The sequence below is a fragment of the Malus sylvestris genome, chromosome 4, assembly GCF_916048215.2.
Source record: "Malus sylvestris chromosome 4, drMalSylv7.2, whole genome shotgun sequence".
Classification (NCBI taxonomy): domain Eukaryota; kingdom Viridiplantae; phylum Streptophyta; class Magnoliopsida; order Rosales; family Rosaceae; genus Malus; species Malus sylvestris.
Window position 1 is genome coordinate 17990285 of NC_062263.1, and position 20564 is coordinate 18010848.

General features: G+C 41.3%; 1 long non-coding RNA gene across 2 annotated transcripts; it reads left to right on the forward strand.

Moving 5' to 3' along the window:
- Positions 1–3392: 3392 nt before the first annotated feature.
- On the forward strand, positions 3393–4297 carry LOC126618521 (uncharacterized). 2 transcript variants are annotated; one of them, XR_007621741.1, is made up of 3 exons: positions 3393–3593; positions 3677–3774; positions 3950–4297. It is a non-coding gene; the product is annotated as an uncharacterized LOC126618521 (long non-coding RNA). The 2 variants fall into 2 exon arrangements; XR_007621742.1 differs by lacking the exon at positions 3950–4297 and adding an exon at positions 3858–3899.
- Positions 4298–20564: the final 16267 nt, after the last annotated feature.

Here is a 20564-nt window from a genome sequence, read left to right on the forward strand (position 1 = left end):
CTTCCAAGTAAGCAACCCAGGATCAGAGGTTTGACTTCGGCTTCCGGTTGATTGTTCTCATTCTCCTTGTCTCTCATTCAACTGCCAGGATAAGGAGAAGCAAATGGATAAGAGATGATATGAGATACTTTTGCTTTTGAAGAAGTAACTTTCCACATGCTTATTCTTGAACTGTGCTGGAGGGTTTTCTGGTGCCCTTCAGAGTATAAGGCCGACTCAAAAATTTGAGGGTCAAAACAAGTCCATCAAATCTAGAGTACGTTCGACCTTGATGATATGGGATACTTTTGCTGTTGACGGAATAATGAATGTGGTATGGAAAGGTGTCGTGCTGTAGTGATCTGTTTCAGCTCACCGTTGAACCTTCTGCTTCAATCTTTTGCATGGCAGAAGTGGTGTGCAACCTTTGCATTTAAATGGTCCTTCAGAACATTCCTTCATAGTGACTCATCCACGCTTGGCAGCTTCAGTGTAAAGAGCCAATATCTGATCAACTGTCATGAGGTATTTGCCGGTGGAATTCGTGACCTTGACAGCAGTTGAGGATGAGTACTCGAGAGCAATGCTAAGTAAGCAACCAGGCAAAGGCTCCAGGCAGTCAGTTCCAAATTGGAGGTTTGATTTCAGGTTCCGACTGACTGCTCTCTTTCTCCTTGTCCTGCAGGTGTGGACAAGGACAAAGACAAAGACAGGGAGAAAGCATGATATGGGATACTCTTGCTTTCGACCCTGATGATATGAGATACTCTTGTTCTTGGTGTGGCTTATTTGCTGAGGTATTATCGGGGGGAAATAAAGCTGAGTATTTCGAGAGGTTATGTTGAGGGTGCCTTTTCGAATGCGAGAAAGGGTTGAGCATTTTTGCAGGTTTGCCTGTCCGTTGAGGAGGGAGGTCAATGTATATAGGGATTTCCCAATAACAAGTAGTAATGCTATTCCTTTACCCTTCTTGGTCACAGCAATGTAGTGGGAGCTGCCAGCTTCACGTGTTTTAATTTTGTCAGAGCACTTTGAAAAAGTGGTATGTGGTATCTGGAAAGCTGATATTACGTGTGAAGATTACAGACAAGCTTTATCTAAGGAAATCTGGCTCTCGAAGTTCTGAGAGTTGTGCCTCTTCGGTTTTCGAACAAGCAATCCCGTCGAGGATCTGACTCTCGAGATTCGGAAAGCGGTGCTGCTCCGGTTTTTGAGAAAGTAATTATGTTGAGAGTCTTTTCTCGAATGTGAGTAAAGGTTGGACGTTCTTGCCAACTTGTCTTGCCGCAAAACACGGAGGTCGACACACATAGGGACTTTCCAGTTGTCAAGCAGTGGTGCTGTTCCTTTACCCTTATGGGTAATAGTAGGGTAGCTGGAACTTCGAAATTCTCGTGCCTAAACTTTGTCAGAGATCTTTGACAAAGTTATATGTGGTACCCGAGGAGTTGATGGTGCATATGGAGAGCGGTGATTGAACAGTAAGATTCACGTGCTTTCTACTTCACCAGAAATCTTCGACAGATTGCCCGTAATTTCTGCAAAGCTGAGTGTGCATGTGACAGGTGCTGACGAGGCTGAAAAAGCAGGTGCTTCTTCGATTTCTGAGATCGGCCCTCGTGGTCTCTGAGCAGCCCAGCTTTTGAGAAAGCAAACGCCTCTTCGATTTCTGAGATCGGCCCTCGTGGTCTCTGAGCAGCCCAGCTTTTGAGAAAGCAAACGCCTCTTCGATTTCTGAAGCTCCGTCGAGTGCAGATTTTTATAGAGGCTGGCATTAAGTTCCACAGCACACTTGAATCTCTACCAGTAGAAGCTCATTTCTTGCACTTCTAAGATCTTGATTTGTCTGACCTCTTCCTTCTTCAACACATTTGAAAATGTCTGGACCCTCCGACCGTCGTTTTGACTTGAACCTTGGAGAAGAGACAGCCACGCCTTCTTCAGACAACATATGGCGCCCATCCTTCATATCCCCTACTGGTCCTCTTACCGTTGGGGATTCTGTGATGAAGAATGATATGACCGCTGCAGTGGTGGCCAGGAACCTTCTCACTCCCAAAGATAACAGACTACTTTCCAAACGGTCTGATGAGTTGGCTGTTAAGGACTCTCTGGCTCTTAGTGTTCAGTGTGCAGGTTCTGTGTCTAATATGGCCCAACGCCTATTTGCTAGAACCCGCCAAGTTGAATCATTGGCTGCTGAAGTGATGAGTCTCAAACAGGAGATTAGAGGGCTCAAGCATGAGAGTAAGCAGTTGCACCGGCTCGCCCATGACTATGCTACAAACATGAAGAGGAAGCTTGACCAGATGAAGGAATCTGATGGTAAGGTTTTACTTGATCATCAGCGGTTTGTGGGTTTGTTCCAAAGGCATTTATTGCCTTCGTCCTCTAGGGTTGTACCTGGTAATGAAGCTTCAAATGATGAACCTCCAATGCCTCCTCCTTCTAGGGTTTTGTCAAGTACTGAGGCTCCGGATAACCACCCTCCGGTGCTTTCTCTTTCTGGGGCTCTACCGACTGCTGAGACTTCCCCTAAGCAACCTTTGTGAAGGCTCCCTTTTGTTTGTTTATTTTGACTCATGTATATGTACATATTTGTGGCTTATCGAAAATATTAATAAATAAGCTTTGCTTCATTTCAACATATTGTGTTAAATACACCAAAGCCTTCTTCATAAAGTTCTTTGAATTTTTGCTTTTGTTGAAACCTGTATTGTTGAAGCTTTGTGAGTGAAGCATGTAGTTTGAGGTAGTGTTCCCTTAATTTCCCGAGTGAGGAAAACTTCTCGGTTGGAGACTTGAAAAATCCAAGTCACTGAGTGGTTGTGAGACTGCCGAGTATCAAGGTGCAGTAGCATATGGTGGGAGTCCCCCAAGTCTCTAGTCGAGGGAGTGGACGAATGAGGTGTCTTGCTAATAGTCCATGTCGTAAGTACCAAAACTTCATTCTTTTGTTTTCTAAGTGGTAGCCCCGGACTTTTTTCTTCATATATTTTGTTTATGAAGGTTGCTAGGCCCGAATAAGTGGAATTGCAGAAGGTGTAACGGTTGGTAGCTGTTTTATGGAAAGCCATCTGACTACGATAGTCTTGCACAGGATGACTATAGGGAGATACACACACATACTGCTATGATAGAGGGTGTAACCGTTGGTGCATTACAATCATAATGGAAGCATCACAATGATGGAAGCATCACAATGATGAAAGCATCATAATGATGAAAACACCATAATGATGAAACATCATAATGATGTTTCTTTGGTGGAATTGTTTTTCATTTCCCCTAACAGCCTGAGTGGATGCAAGATAACACCTTTCTCTATAGCTCAGATTGCAAAGTCGTCTTCATGAAAGTTTTTCCTTATCTTGTGAACTACAACATATCCAAATTTGAGATCCATCGGAGTAGTACAACTTCAGAGATTCAAGTATGATGAGTAACTGTTCATCAATGTTCTGTTAATCCGTCAGACTTGTTGTGAGCTTCGAAACTCCATTTTCTCTTGTTCAGATCAACATACTTTCTTCATCGAAGTTGTTCCTTAACTTGTGAACTACAACATATCCAAATTTGAGGTCCCTCGGAGCAGTATAACTCCAGAAATCCAGGTATGATGAGTGACTGTTTATCATTTGTCTGTCAACCCGTCAGATTTGTTGTGAGCTTTGAAACTCTATGTTCTCTTGCTCAGATCAGCATGCTTTCTTCATTGAAGTTGTTCCTCAGCTTGTGAACTACAACATATCCAAATTTGAGATCCCTCGGAGCAGTATAACTCCAGAAATCCAGGTATGATGAATGACTGGTTATTATTTTTCTGTCAACCCGTCAGATTTGTTGTGAGCTTCGAAACTCCATTTTCTCTTGTTCAGATCGGTATGCTTTCTTCATTGAAGTTGTTCCTCATCGACTCTTTCATAACATATCAAAAATTCAGGATGAACTAACGGTTAAATATTTCCAGATCTTCGAAACATCACAACAGCTTCGAAATCTGCAAGAAGCCGACTATCATGTTTGGAGCTTCAACACTGTAATTTCCGTCGCTCAAACAGAAATGGTTCCTTCTTGAAAGTTGTTCATATGCTCAAGAACTATAGGGTGTCTAAAATTCAGCTCCATTGGAGAAGAGCAGAGGTTGCAGAAATTTGATAGATGAAAGGAGGCGGAAGAGGGAGAGAGAGAAAAAGTCTCTTGGGTTGGATTTCTATTTTGGGGCAGATTCCAATTTTTGTAGCACCTTCATTATTGATGAATTGCTTGTACTTTTGTCCATTATGAAACTTGGGACTTTGGCTTGTTGTTGGATCTATTATAATATGTTTGGGAACATATATAAGTGAATAAATAAGAAGGAAAATTTTGGGCCCTTGTGGGTGTAAAACAAAAAATGTTTATGTTTACCCAAGTGTTTTTGTACAAGTTCAAGGGCATCTTGGGTTTTGTGAACAAAATTTGTTTATTTGGAGCAAGGTTTTGTGTTGAAGCTTTGTAGGTGAAGCTTTGGTGTTGAAGCTTTCTAGGTGAAGCTTTGATGGTGAAGCTTTGTAGATGAAGCTTTGTAGATGAAGCTTTCTAGGTGAAGCTTTGATGGTGAAGCTTTGTAGATGAAGCTTTCTAGGTGAAGCTTTTCGGGTGAAGTTTTTTTTTTGGGTGAAGCTTTGGAGGTGAAGCTTTTCGGGTGAAGCTTTTTGGGTGAAGCTTTTTAGGTGAAGCTTTGTGGGTGAAGCTTTGGAGGTGAAGCTTTTCGGGTGAAGATTTTTGGATGAAGCTGTTTTTTTTTTTTTTTTTTTTTTGGCGCTTGACACGGTCTTCATTTGCTTGTTTTGTAGTGACTGTGGAAGACGGATTGCTTTCTGATTGAGAAGGGTTCCGGCATCGCTTGCTATGAATGTAAAAGAGTGAGGGCTGAGTTGGCTAAATTACCTCTTTATTGAATTCATTGCCAAATGGCCTTCATTACATAGGATGCCGAACGGCTATAGCTCAACACTTGTACATCGTGAGTCTATTTGTAGTAGTACTTCAAGTGATCAGCGTTCCATGGATGGCCAAGGGTCTTGCCATCGGAGCTTCTAAGTGTGTAAGAGCCAGGGCGACTGATGCCAATGACTTCATACGGTCCATCCCAGTTTAGACTAAGTGTGCCTTCACTCGGGACTCTGTCGCAGAGTAATCTTTTCTTTAAGACCCAGTCTCCTATTTTGAAAGAACGAGGCTTGACCCTAGTGTTGTTGCTTAACTGAAGTGTTGTAACATGATCGTGCACTAAGCTGATCTCCTCTGATGTAGCCGTTGCCATGGGGGGTTGGAAATTTCATCAACAGCATATGCGTGGATACCATAGCCTTGAGATCATTGATGCCTGTGCGCCCAAAGATGACATTGTATGCCGTTGGGCAGTCAACCACTAGGAAGTTAGTGGTAATGGTAGCCGTGTAAGGGCCTGTACCAATAGTAAAGGGTAAATGTATGCTCCCTAAGGGTTGCACGATATCACCGGAGAAGCTTATCAGAGGAGAAATCGAGCGATCGAGCAAGTGTTCAGCTACACTGAGTGCCCTGAAAGCTTCGGAAAACATGATATTGACCGAAGCCCCTGTGTCTACGAGGATTCGTCGAACATCAAAGTTGGCTATGTGAGCCTCCACGATCAATGGGTCGTTATGAGGGTAGATGATGCCTCTTTCTTCCTCAGGGTAGAAACATATCGGATCCCAGTTAGGCTTTTGATACTTCCCTCCCCTGATGTCTTCCACGTGAAACACTTGGTGACCAGGCCTCAGAATTCGTTCACTGTTTTTCATGGCCCTATTGGAAGATTCAGATATGGGTGTGCCGCCGCTTATGGAATATATGACATTCACCTGGCGTTGGTTACGGTTATCCCTTTGAGGGTGAAGGAGGAATTGATCAATTTTTCCTTCTCGTGCCAAAGCTTCAATACGATCACGGAGGATGATACATTTCTCGCTATCATGGCCGTTATGCTCATGGTAGCAACAAAACATGCCTGCGTTATTCGGGGGCGTGTAATCTGGGTGCCTCGGCTTTGGCTTTGGTATCAGGTGAGCTATGCTGGGGTAAATGGCCGCGCATGTGGCATTCAAGGGCGTGTATGTCTCATACCTTGGGGTAGGGGGTATCTTGACGCGGGTTTGACCCACTGCATTGACTGCCTGGGGGCGAGCGTTATTGTGGCGATACCCTTGGTTATCGGGATAGTGTCCCTTACTCTTTTTACTGAAATGAGAGTGGTGAGGATGGAAATCCTTCCTCTTGCCTTGAAATTGATATGTCTGTTGATTCGGCGAAGCATTATGCAAGGCATGGGGAGGTGCCACTGCTGTTTGGAAAGTCGAGGTCTTCTCATTTAGGTGAGTCTGGCTTCCACCTCCCACTTGTTGATAAAGGATGGTTGTAGGGGGTTTCTCCTGATATGTCTTTGCCTCGGCGGAGGCATGGTTATAAGCCTGCGCCATCACCTCAGAGTAAGTCTTCCAAGTATTGGCATTGATCATGTATTTAAAGAAACAATCACGTAGGCCTGCCGTGAAGGCTTTGAGGGCAGTCTTGTCGTCTGCCTCGGCACACCGGGAGTATTCATGGCTGAAGCGGCCAGCATACATACGTAATGACTCGTCTGGCTTCTGGCGGATAGTGTACAGGTCATCTGCAGAGTGCAAGCGATCGGTTTGGAAAATGTGTTGGGAAACAAATAGTTTCCTCAATTCCTCAAATGAGTCTACCGTCTCAGGTGTAAGACGACAATACCAATTTAGAGCTCCGCCAGAGAGGGTGGAGGGGAAGAGAAGACATCGCTCTTCGTCGATGTGCATCCGGTATGCCATGGTGGACTCAAAGAGGTTAAGGTGCTCAATCGGGTCCTCTTTTCCAGTATAAAGTTGCAAGCCAAGCTTTTGCTTTGTCTTTGCTTGAAGGGGGGTGTTGAGGATCCTCCTTGTAAGAGGGCCAGGCCTGGGTTGGTTCCAGTCAGGTATTTCAGCCTGACGTTCAGCCTTCAACTTGTTTACTTCCTCAAGAAGTTGTAGGACAAGGGGGTCCTGAGCGGAGTTATGTGTCACTGGAGCTTTCTTTCGTAAATCTCCATCTCCTATTGGAATTAGGAAGGTTTGATCAAGGGCATGTGATTTTTCCCTAGACTCGCTGTACTGGCTTCCAGGGTATGTCTGTCGGAACACCTCTGAGTCCCCTGTACCCTCGTGTCTCTCTAGGACTTGTTGCCCCTTCCCCAAATTGGTGGCCGGCTTGGGCCGTGGCAGGGGACCGAGTCTTTCAGAAATCCTTGGGTCATTGATCTTTGAGCTTATATGGATGGAATTCTCTCGACGTTGCTTCAGGAAATCCCGACAATCGCGAAAGACGGCTTTCGATCCTTCTGCCCCTTCAGCAAAGAGGTGTCTCCATCCACTTCTCTTGGTTCGGGTCGAAGCAACCGGGTTAAGAGAAGCCTCATGTTGATTATCAAGTCGAGGGGTAATCTGTTCCCTATCAGGGATATCTATGTCGAATGCATGTGACCCTCCATGTTGGAAGGCACCCAGTTGATGGTTGACTTCCACGGGGGCAACAAGCTCGCGTGTCTGAGCTTGCCTAGCTTCGTGGAGTGTCTCGAAGAGCTTCTCATATTGCTCCTGGAGGACCTCATTCCTCATTGCTATCTTGTTGTTCTGAGCTTCCAACTCATCGACTTTAGCTTGAAGAAGAACTCGTTTTCCTTCCTTCTTTCGTTGCTTCGCACTATGTGCAAGGGGGGTGTCATTCTGTGTGTTGTGGCTTCCTTCGCTTCCCATGTTGGAGAGGGATGCCTGGTCAAAAGAAAGTGTACGAATGATAGAAACCAGCTTGACACAGCTGAAGAGAGTAGGAATAAGTGTCGTTCCCACAGACGGCGCCAAATGTTGATGCACAAAATCAGCGAAGACTTTGGTACAACAGAAAGTGTCAGGTTTTGTGACCTTCGCTTGGTTGCTTCGGTCACTAGTGAGGATAAGTACGTAAATGAATAGAGACAGAGAAGCAAACACAGGATGTACGTGGTTCACCCAGATTGGCTACGTCCACGGAGTAGAGGAGTTCTTATTAGTAGTGAAGGGCTTACACAAGTACAAAGGATCAAGCTCTCAATTTAGTGAGTTCTTGTGAATGATTTAACACAAATGGCATTAGGCAATATTGTGGGGGAATGACCCCTATTTATAGAAAAACTTGTAGCTTTGTCACATTGACATGTGTCATGTTATGATTGGTTCTTGATGTTGACACGTGCTGCGCTCTGATTGGCTTCTAATCTTGACACGTGTCGAGTAGTGATTGGCCTCCTGGTCGGAGGGGAACTCTTCTGGGTCCTTGACAGTATAGCGTTGGCCGGTGCTCGGTAGTTTCGGGATTGGTCAAGTATGGTACAAACAAGATGCATTCTCGGAGATGAGGAAGAGTTGGACATTCTTGCAGGTTTGCCTTGTTAAAGAGAACGGAAGTCGACATATATAGAGATTTCCCAATAACAAGTGGTGGTGCTGTTTCTTTACTCTTGTCAGCAACTGTGGTATAATTAGAACAGTAAGATTTACGCGTTTTCAACTTTGTCAGAGATCTTTGACAAAGTTGCACGCGATATCCAAAAAAGCTGAGATTGCGTCTGAAAAATGCCAACGAACTTTATTCAGGAAAATCTGGCTTTTGAAATTCGGAGAGCGGTGCCACTTCGATCTCTGAACGAGTGGCTATGTTGCCTCTTCTTTTATACAGACATCAATTGTGTTTAAGAGTATGCTCAGAAAGTTGTTGCCTGTAGAAATTTCCCTCTTCTTGCACTTCTGAAATTTTACTTGACCTCCTTTTTCCTTCATCATTTCTGAAGGACTTGCCCATCTAACATTTGCTTAGATTTGAGTCTTAAGAGTGATACAGACCAGCAGCGTCAGGATAACATATGGCGCCCGTCCTTCTTATCTTCTAATGGTCCTTTTACGGTTGGGAAATCTGTGATGAAGAATAACATAACCGCTATTGTGATAACTAGGAATCTTCTCACTCTAAAGGATAACAGAATCCTTTCAAAACGGTCTGACGAGTTGGCCGTTCAAGACTCATTGGATCTCAGTATTTAGTGTGTGGGCTCTGTATCCAATATGGGCTAACGCCTACTTGTTCAAACTCGCCAAGTTGAATCATTAATGACTGAGGTGGCAAGTCTTAAACAAGATATCAGAGGGCTCAAGCACGAGAATAGAGTGTTACACGTGCTTGCAAATAATTACTCGATGAGCATGAAAAGAAAGCTCGACCAGCTGCAAGAATCCGAAAGTTCGAAAGTCGGATTCAAATCGATCAGCAGAGGTTCGTTGCTAGATTTTGAAAGCAACTGATGCCTTCCCCTTCTGGTGTTTTGCTAAGTACTAGGGTGCCACATGATCAATCTCCAGTGCCTCCCCCTTCTGGGGTACTTCCGAGTACTGAGGCTTCACATGAGCAACCTTTGTAAAGGCTCCATCCTGTTTGTTTGTTTTTAACTCATGTGTATGTACATATCTGTAATTTCTCGGAGATATTAATAGATAAGCTTTATTTCATTCAATGTATTGTGCTAAATACAATAAAGCATATACTTTACTAAGATGTGGTACTTCTGGACTAAATATCAATTTATCTTTACCCTCACGAAGATAAATGATCTTTCTTAGTGTCTACATCATTTGAATATTTAACTCATAATCTTCAATCCATATGATTTTTTAATATCATAAACATTATGGATGAGATTTGTGTTGGCATATTGTTCGATATGCAGTTCGAGACAATATTTCTCTTAACACTTTATATTTTTTCTAAACTCTTCGGGAGTTTCAATTCAACTCTTCAGGAGTTCTAATTTAATATCATCAACTTCTTGCAAGAGATTTTAGTATGTTGCAACAATATCATAATGATAGTACTCACTAAGACAATTTATACCATCCATTGGTATTGAGTATATATTTTATGCTTTCCCTTCTGGGGTTTACTTCAAGCAATTTGAATTCTTCAAGGATTTTCTACACTTCATGATACATTTTCCTTTGGAATTTATACAGAGCAATTTGCTCCCATGTATACTTGAGGGATTTACTTATGGAGATATGATGTGGGCGACTCACAACCCTTCGTATATAATTCTCCATTCATATGAACTTATTTACTAGAGTATAATTTCAGGTTTCAATACCTTGTGTCATATCATGTGAGTGTATTTCACTATATTACAAATGCCCAATGTAACCTCCTTAGTTCAACATCTTTTGGCTATTTATGTTCAAGTATATAGGTCCATTTTTCCACGTTCTTACAAAATTGTAATGGAATTGCCTTTCTTCATTTTTGGCCAATAAATTTTGTTAACGAAAAAGAACGGGACTCAATATCAACACAGCTCATTGATGAATTTAGCAATGTTCTAAAAAAAAGTCCTAGGCGGCCGCATAAGTGCTGGACGTCTAGCAACCAAGGCGTTTTTGGGCAAATCGGGAGGAAAAATCGGGTTGGGCCTAGGTGGGCTGGGCAGCTAGGCGGGCTAGGCGGGCTAGGCGGTCCTAGGTGGTCCTAGGCAGCCTTAGGCGGTCCTAGGAGGTTTTTTTTTATTTATTTTTTATTAATTGCGTGCTTTTTTCCTTTTTGGTTTCATGGTGGTATACTTATGGAAATGGTGTATCTAATTTGCAAATGATGGATTTACTACAAGTTCATCCAATACTTGTGGAAATAGTGTACCTAATTTGCATTTTATCATTGTTTTATTATCCATACAAGTATAGTTTTTTTTTAGGTGTCAATATGCACTTATTTACAAGAAATTTACCTAAATCTGCCTAGGCCGCTTAGGCACTAGGCGCTAGCTCGCCGCCCGACTAGCGCCTAACGTTTTTTAGAACCTTGGAATTTAGTAGCTACTTATAACAACCAAAATTACCATTGGTTCTCATCAATCTATGATTCCATATTCTCATGTGCATGGGCATGCATAAAAGCTCTTTATTTATTTGGATATCCATTGCCTCTTCAAGGGCATTACACTATCTCTTCCAGGATAGTCATAATTTGGAGAATGCGGATCATAACCTCTTCTTGAGCGTTATAGAGCTTGAATTTTAATCTCCACTTCCAGGAGTTGAGTCATTGGAACCTATACGTCTATCATGCTTCATGCATGAGACATCAATATTCCCATGTCCGCGGATCGTCCTTTCTGGGACGTGTATCCATACGGTGACTGTCATGCTTCTGGCATGCAACAGTTATGCTTCGGGAATGCAATAGTTCAGTAGTGCCATATTATTCTTCTTTCAAATGACTAAACCTTTTGAGTCTAAAAGTCTACCACGCTTCAGGCGTGCAACAGAGAAATCATTTACTGCCTCATTATATTGTCCAACAAGGATATCAATTCTTGTAGGCACATTTGCAGCAAATATATGTGGTTTCATCATTTTCGTTGCATCATTAAATGCATCTGGCATTTGATTGATACATTGTTGCATAATGTAGAAATCTGTAAAAATTATATAATGAAAGTATATTCATTAATCGAATAAATAGAGAAAAATGCACACCAATTTCATGAAATTACCACAAAATATTAATCCTCCAGGAAGGAAACAAAGTAGAAATCTTGAGAGGTCATTTGCTTAATAATCTAGCCTGTTCCGAAACAAACATTCTTAATTGCGGGAACAAAACCTATGTATCATAAATGCCTTATTTTAAATTTAAAGCTTGTTATATCCATACCTAAAGGACCATAGAGCAAAATACGAGGGTTCACAGCTGTAAGCTAGTATAATTCAAATGCTCTTTATGTTTCAAGTGTATAAATAAGGCTACAATCAATTCTTTCTTCATATTCTCGCTGAAATAAGAGAACCACATGAACTCAATGACAAGTACATCTTGAATTTAAAAGAAGCATTTTTAAAGAAAAATACATCATTTTTTTATAAAATGAGGTTGCAATCATTGCACTGCAATGCACAACGACACTGCAACACATATTACAGTAGCACATCAGTAGCACAGATTGAAGAAAAAAACTGATGTTTTTTTACAGCAATTGCGCATCAAAATAGTAGCACAACAGTTGCACAAATTGAAGAGAAAAAAAAAAACAACAACACAGTAGCTGCATAGCATATGCATAGATTGAACACAAAGGTTACGAACACAACTGAGCAATAAAAACTTACATGATTTATCACAAAGGTTACAAAAACAAAATCAAAATCCAGAATGATAATAATACCATGTTTTTACAAATCAGATAGTAAGAGGTAACAAAACAAAGATGACCATAATAATGAGTTTTGACAATAATCAAAACCCATAATGATAGACAGAGGAAAGCACAAAATCCATAATGAGTATTGACAATAATCAAAACCCATAATGACAAATAGAGGAAAGCACAAAATCCTTACAAATATGTTCTCTCAAATATATTCTACAGAACAAAACTCAAGTGAGAGTATAATTTGGATTTCAAATTTCCCAATTAGAACACATACCTTGTTTACTGATGAAGATTTCCACAAAACAAAAATCAATTGGTCACTGAGTATAGGAATGAATTTGTTGAAAATATCCAAATAGAACACATAAACATAGATTAACTTGAATATGCTCAAATTATGCAAAATATGGGAAGGAATAGGTTTAGATTAGGCAGGTTTAAGCATCAATTAACATCATAAGTTAAAGAATTTACATGAACTGGTAGCGGTGATAGAGTGTTGGTGGTCACGACTGTGGTGATGTTGTCAAAGAAGATAGAATGAGAATCGAGAAGATTGTTGGTGCCTGAGTTCTCTGAGTCTGGGATGTCGTCGGGGAGGACAATCGAGAAGATCGGTCGTCGTCATGGTCACCAAACTCGCGATGGCGGTGATGTTCTGGGTAATGGAGGAGATGACTGACAGAGAGTGTGGGTGGAAAAGAAGGGACACACGCAAGAGAAGCTGAGAGAGACGAGTTGAGTCTGTAACCAGAGAAAGTGAGAGAGTCGGTCACTCGAGTTTGATTAAGACATAGGGTCAAAAAATGACGGTTAAGATTTGATGGTATGTTACTCTTCAATCTCGTCCGTTCATTACAATTACAAACGAGCCAGTTTAGGGCCACGTTTTTCTATATATCTGGACTCGACCCGCTCCTAAAATGCCATTGCCCTGCCCCGTTTTCCCTCTTGAAAAATTGGAACGAACCCTTTCCTGTCCCAAACCTAGATTACCCGCCCCGACCCACAGTTGCTATACCTGTTTGCCCACCCCGAATTTCTCCTTGAGTTTGAAAATCTTGTTCAAGATCCTTTTTTAAAATTGGCAGTGATGGAGACGAAAAAGATTGATTATCAGTTTCCTTGTCTTTTTCTTCAATTTCTTCCTTCTCTATTTGCCCTACTTCCTTTCTTCCTCCTTCTCATCCACTTCCATTTCTTCCACATCTTCTTCCACTTTCATCCTCTTTTAAAATCCTAATTGACTACACCCTAGTTTTAAAGTCTATTAGAATTTTATCAAATCCTAATCTGAATACTCCCATAATAATAAATAATTGGATTGAGGTCATGTTGGGTTTGGGTTGACAAGGACGGGCAAAGCATCAACCCAACCTAACCCAATAAATAATCGGATTGAGGTTGAGTTGGGTTTGAACATAGTTTTACTTCATTCTAACCCACTCGATCGGGTTTGAAACAGAGTTGGGTATGGACAGATTCGAGTTTCCAACCTAAGTTGCACTCCTAGTAATAACAGGCACAAAAGACTCAAGAGTATTTTCTTATTTGGGAATTTTATACAAGTACCACCTGAACTTCAAAGCATGTGCGCGAATACCACCTGAACTTTCAATTGTAGGTTTTTACCACCTAAACTCTCTTAGTTGTTGGAATGTACCGCCTACCGTTGTTTTCCATCCATTATTCCGTTAAAGCATGTCACTTGTGGGGGGGGTAATCTTTGTCAATAAACTTCATAGGGCTGGTTAGAATAAAATAGCTTTTATAAAAACTATCCAGGTAAATATGGCACCAAAATTGGAACCATAAGTCAAACCCCCAATTCTATAAAAAAAAGTTACTAGATTTTTGCATAAATCCATTGAGTATGCTATAGTTATGATTGCATAGTCCTAAAACAATTTAATGGCAAGCCAACTGATGAACAATGACAGGCCTCCAATTGTGCAAATTAGGGGACAACTTGTGAACTAAAATTCTGGTTGCTGCTCTTCTTAGAGAGGGTAAAATAATTAGTGTGGTGGGGAAATGATGACTATCCGGTGTTTTTCATGGCATGTAAAACTAGTTTCTTCATCATAGCAATAGATTCATGATTTTTGTAATTCCATAAAGTTTAAAAACAACATAATTCACCCATAATAAACTTGTGCTTCATCAACTGTAACAAATAAGTTGTGGCAAATAGCCTTAACCTTGTACCAATAATTTATGGTATACTTGTAAGACTTGTAATTATTACTAAAATTCCATCTCACAGCTTCTTTGAATTCCTTGGAACTTGGAAAAGCCATCCCCAAATCAAACTCTGTAGTTCAGACATCTGTTTCTCTTCTATATTGTTTAAACTTGGGTCGTTTCTTCTTCCTCCTATTCCTTCTCATTAGATCCGGTTCTTCATCACCAGATGAGTTTTCAAATAAGCTTGTAAGTTTTTCTGAGTTGTACCCATCAAACTCTGGTTCTTCTACTCCAATTTGAGAATGTACATCTTCGTTATACCCATCAGGATGTGGTTCTTGATCATGCTACTCATAATCTGAATCAACAAGCTTATCGTCAGGCTCTTCCACTGCTTCCACCTCTTGTACATCCACATCCACCAAATTAGTTTCTGAATTATATGGTTGAGCATAGCTTCCTCTGTTTTGCACTTTTTACCTGACAATCTATAGCAATAATCAAGAGGTTCTCGGTATCCTAGTGCTTTAGCAGTCATCAAAAACCACACTAGCACCAGAATATATCTTGTGCCATGATGTATTTTCAGCAGTCCATAAGGTTGGGTGTGTATTTTCCAATCAAACGACGCAAGTTATTACAACGAAATAGTCTAAAAAAAACTAAACAAAATGATTAAAATGAAATTCAAGTTTTGATATATTTGTCTATTACAATTGGAGATTGCAACCTACAAAACTAGTTCAAAATGCAATTAGAGATTGCACTCAATGAAACTAGTACATATTGCAAGCTATGAAAATGAGCTCAAATAAATTGCAGTTACTGATTGCAATCCATGCCTTCATTTTAACCTTTAATAAATTTAACAGAAATGAACTCAAATCACAACGAAATTCATGTCTTCGCATTGACCTCAAATGAAAAATATAACAAACCTAGCAAATCTGTAAATTTGACAAACCAAGTTATGAAATTAAACTCTAATTATAGACCAAAGAAAGATGTAATATTTACCATAATTTGGGGCTTCCCCAACAAATCTGGACCCTCAATCCCTCTTTACTTGACACCAAAATAGATGCCAACAATCAATTTTTTCTTCAATTCTTCAACAACCCCTACCAATATCAAACATACTTGGTTTCCTTTCTCTCCATGAAACTCTTTGAAACCCTTTATCAGTTTTGTTTGTACCATACTTGACCAATCCCGAAACTACTGAGCACCGGTCAACGTTATACCGTCAAAGACCCAGAAGAGTTTCCCTCTAACTAGGAGGCCAATCACAGCGCGACACGTGTCGACATCAGAAGCCAATCATAGCGCGACACGTGTCAACATCAGAAGCCAATCGCAACACAACATGTGTCAATGTCATAATGAAACTAGAAACTCTCTTCTATAAATAGAGATCATTTTCTCACAATATTTCCTAATGTCATTTGTACTAAATCATTCACTAGTACTCACTAAAGGAGAGCTTGAACCTATGTACTTGTGTAAACTCTTCACAATTAATAAGAACTCCTCTACTCCGTGGACGTAGCCAATCTGAGTGAACCACGTACATCTTGTGTTTGCTTCCTTGTTCCTATCCATCTACATACTTATCCACACTAGTGACCGGAGCAATCTAGTGAAGGTCACAAACTTAACACTTTTTTGTTGTACCAAAGTCCCCACTGATTTTGTGCATCAACAAGTTTCCTTCATAAAGTGATTTCAAGAAATTTAAAAAGTTAATTGACAAAAATGCCCCCACAAGCGATATGTTTTTTTTTCAGCAAAATGGATGGAAAGTAATGGTATCGGTATGTGGTAGATTCCAACAATTAATAAAGTTCAGGTGATAAAAATACAAAATTGAAAATTTAGATGGTATTTGCGCACGTGCTTTCAAGTTTAGGTGGTACTTGTGCAAAATTTCCTTTTTCTTTTACAACAACCCCTGCCAAAATCAAACTACTTGGTTTCCTTTCTCTCCATGAAACTCTTTGAAACCCTTTATCAGTTTCCTTCGTATAAAGTGATTTCAAGAAGTTTTAAAAGTTAATTGACAAAAATGCCCCCACAAGCGATATGTTTTTTTTTCAGCAAAATGGATGGAAAGTGTTTATACCATATTTAGGGCCTCGTATTTAGACCTCGTATAAATACTCGGGGGACTTAAATGTAATTATGTTATAAAGGAATGGGCAAATATGTAATAAGTAAGAAGTCCTTATTCTATAAAATGACCCCTCATCCTCACAATTAGAAGGGGCCAATTCCTAAGGCTCCTCACCCTCTCAACGCTCTCACTCTCAGAGCTCTCTCTCTCCCTCACTTCTCAGAGAAATATAATACAATTAGTGTAGACGTAGCCCAAACCTTGGGGTGAACCACGATACATCTTGTGTCATTTACATTACTTGCAGATTCACGGTTGGATTCACATTGTACCAAGACCTCCAGTTTTGTGCATCAACATTTGGCGCCGTCTGTAGGAAATGACACGAAAAGCTATGTCGGTTGTCTTTCATTTTTTTCACCTCCGCCATGGATCTGCAAAAATCGTTAAAAACCAAAATCCCAAATAAATCTTGTCGCACTAGTGGTCTTCTCAGAGACTCCACCAAAGAACAAGCCGCTTGAATTCCCCAACAAAATAGAAATTGCAATGTCCCAATGACTACAAAATGAGCGACCACAAGGTCGCAGCAACACCGCCTGCACTTGATCACCTGCTACCATCGATCTCAACGAAGTCGCTCCACATTCCCACTCTGAACCTCGGATCTCCACCTCCCTCCAACACACTATGTCAGTCTCTCTCTATCTCTCTGTCTCTCTGTGAGTGTACCCACCAAGGCTCCCACTTTCAGCATCGATGATTTCGAGGTAGAAGACGAGGTCAAACCCGACTTCCCGTTCCCGTATTGTTGCAAGGACTTCGACATCGCGTCCTTATGCTCCCATCTCGAAGACAAGCCCTCTTACAAATCCACAACCACTTACTGCTCAGCCTTGTCTTAACCACTTCGATCAATTCATCATCGATGATTTTGAGGTAGAAGACGAGGTCCGACCTGACTTCCCGTGCCCATATTGCTGCGAGGACTTCGACATCACATCCTTGTGCTCCCATCTCGAAGACGAGCCCTCCTGCGAATCCACAACCACCTACTTCCCAGCCTTGTCTCAAAAGTAACACAACGTTCGCAGCGGCGCCCTCCTCCGCCTACCTCAACCCCAAGCCCACGGTGCTCCCCTCCAAAGCTCTCGCAACCGCCTCTACCATCACCCTCATCTTAAATTTGCAATCTTTTTCCAGGAACGGAAATTCCGGCTGTGGTGGAGGTGGAAGGGGAGATGGGTTTGGTGGGTTTTTGAAGAGGCTGTTGTTTTGGTCACAGACGGTCGTTGCGGACGAGCCTCAGTCCCAAAAATGGGACTCGCATGGGTTTACGGCCAACATTGTTGTCTAGCTCAACAAGCTCAGTGGGTTCAAGAAATACAAGGTCTCCGAGATTTAAGCACAAATTCAATCAGAAGATTAAGATTTTGGTAATGATCCAGAAAAGGCAACAGTAGCAGTAGCAATTCAATTCCAGTACGCGACGATTGAATTTCCCTGCCATGAATAAGGCATCTTCAGCAACAACGACAACATCCTTCATTCCTTCCTTATACCTCCGGTGTGCAGGGTAGTAAGAGTAGAAGATTTTATCCAAATTCCAACATTACCTAGCCAACACCGCCTCATCCTTGTCCTTTTAACGGCATTCAGTTCATCACACATGTTACTGCAGTAAAACTGAACAAAGCTCAGTTTCAACTTTCGAGGTGTTTTTTGATGATGGGTTTCTTGCTTAAAGTTCTAGGATCAAAATTGACAGCCCCCTCCACAAGGGTTTACATTCAAATAGCAAGGTGTCGTCTGTCTTAGTGCTTTCAACTCCTTAGACAAGGATGATGATCGAATGCTAGTTGGTGTTCCTTGGGAAATGTTTACCGACTCATGTAAGAGGATGAGGATCAACTTGGCACGATGACAGCGCAGAAGATGCCCACCAAGGTTCCCCATCTCCTTTAATCATTGCCTTCAATGCACAGAAGCAAGAAAATCATCAACCAGCTCTGAGAAAGCAAAAGTGGGATAAAAGAAAGAGGAAAGAGCTGGAGAGTAACGTGCAATCCGCTGTCAAGTGGGCATGCTGGATAAAGGAACAGAAAAGAAAAAGTAAAGTAAGTCTGCAAAAGCAATAGCAAATCTGCCAGAGAGGGTGGAGGTGGAGAGACAGAGGCGTAGTGGAAAGAAATCAGGAAAAGCAAAAGATACCTTGAAAAGCAACATGGGTGGACAGAGAAGGAGTGGGGAAATCAACAAAAGCAGAAAGCAAAAGCAAGGAATAAACACCCCTTCAGAATGATGTGATTCATTTTTCTGGTTTTTGTATGATGTAATTTATTTTTCTTATCTTTCGGAGACATCTGTATAAACCCCATCAGAGGGTAAAAAAAAAACGACAAAACCCAAAACAAATGGGCTGGCATGTTGTGAAGGGCGAAAGCCCATAAGCCCGAAATAGCACCAACCAGGTCATCAAAAGTACGCCTAGTACTCCACAATTATTCGGCAACCCGCCTCTATTACCACCAACCAGGTGATCAAAAGTACGCCCAGTACTCCACAATTATTTAGCCACCAACTAGGTGATCAAAAGTACGCCAAGTACTCCAAAATTATTTGGTAACCTGCCGCTATTACCACCAACCAAGTGATGAAATGTACAACCCGTACTCTCCTTCATGCCACCAACTAGGTGATCAAAAGTACGCCTAGTACTCCAAATTGTACATGAGCATTACTCATGTCATTCATACATAAACATTCATGAGCATCACTCATGACAATCATACATAAACATTCATGACCATCATTCATGTCAACATTCATGAGCATTACTCATGTTAACATTCATAAGCATCACTTATGACAACATCCATGAGCATCACTCATGTCAATCAACATAAACATTCATGAGCATCACTCATGTCAATTAGCTTCAAAAGCTTCATTTACAAAGCTCTAGCTTCAAAAGCTTCATTTAAAAAAGCTCCAGCTTCGAAAGCTTCATTTACAGAGCTTTAGCTTCAAAGCTTCACTTGCAAAGCTTCACCTACAAAGCTTCAATGCAGGGTATACAAATACCGTCTCCGAACAACCGCCATTTCGGCCCATACATAGATTCAATTTAAAGTCTCCAACCAACAGACTCTATTTACCGAAGACTTGGGGGACTACATTATGTACCATATATTGGGCCTCAACTGGGCCTCATAAAAAATACTTGGGGGATTTAGCCCATTATTCATGTATTAAGAAGCGAGCTCTTATTCTATAAAAGAGACTCCCTCTCTTTTATTAGAGAGCACCCATTATTCATGTACTGAGGAGCGAGCCCTTATTTATAAAAGGGACTCCCTCACCTTCATTAGAGAACAACGCCGCCAGCTGAGCAACCGCCTCGCTGCGAGCACCAACTTTAGCCCATCATTTATGTATTAAGGAACGAGCCCTTATTCTATAAAAGGGACTCCCTCACCATCATTAGAGAGCATCAACTTTAGCCTATCATTCATGTATTGAGGAGCGAGCCCTTATTCTATAAAAGGGACTCTCTCACCTTCAAACGCCACAAACCGAGCCAACCAAGGCAATATAAGCCACGAGCCAAGCAGCCTCGCAGTGTATGCTACTTCTAGTTGAGCATCATTTCAGATTGAGCACTGCCTCATATCGAACATCAGTTCAAGACAACATTTAGTTACTGCGGCCCACACATGGACTGAATTTTATGTCTCCAGCCAAAAGACTCTCTTGACTGAAGACTTGGGGGGCTACTGTTTATACCATATTTAGGGCCTCGTATTTAGATCTCGTACAAATACTCGGAGGACTTAAATGTAATTATGTAATAAAGGAAGGGGCAAATATGTAATTAGGGGATGAGCCATTATTCTATAAAAGGGCCTCCTCACCCTCACAAACCCTAATCCTCTCACCCCCTCTCAAAGCTCTCACATTACAGAGCTTATTCTCTCTCTCTCTCCCTCAAATAAA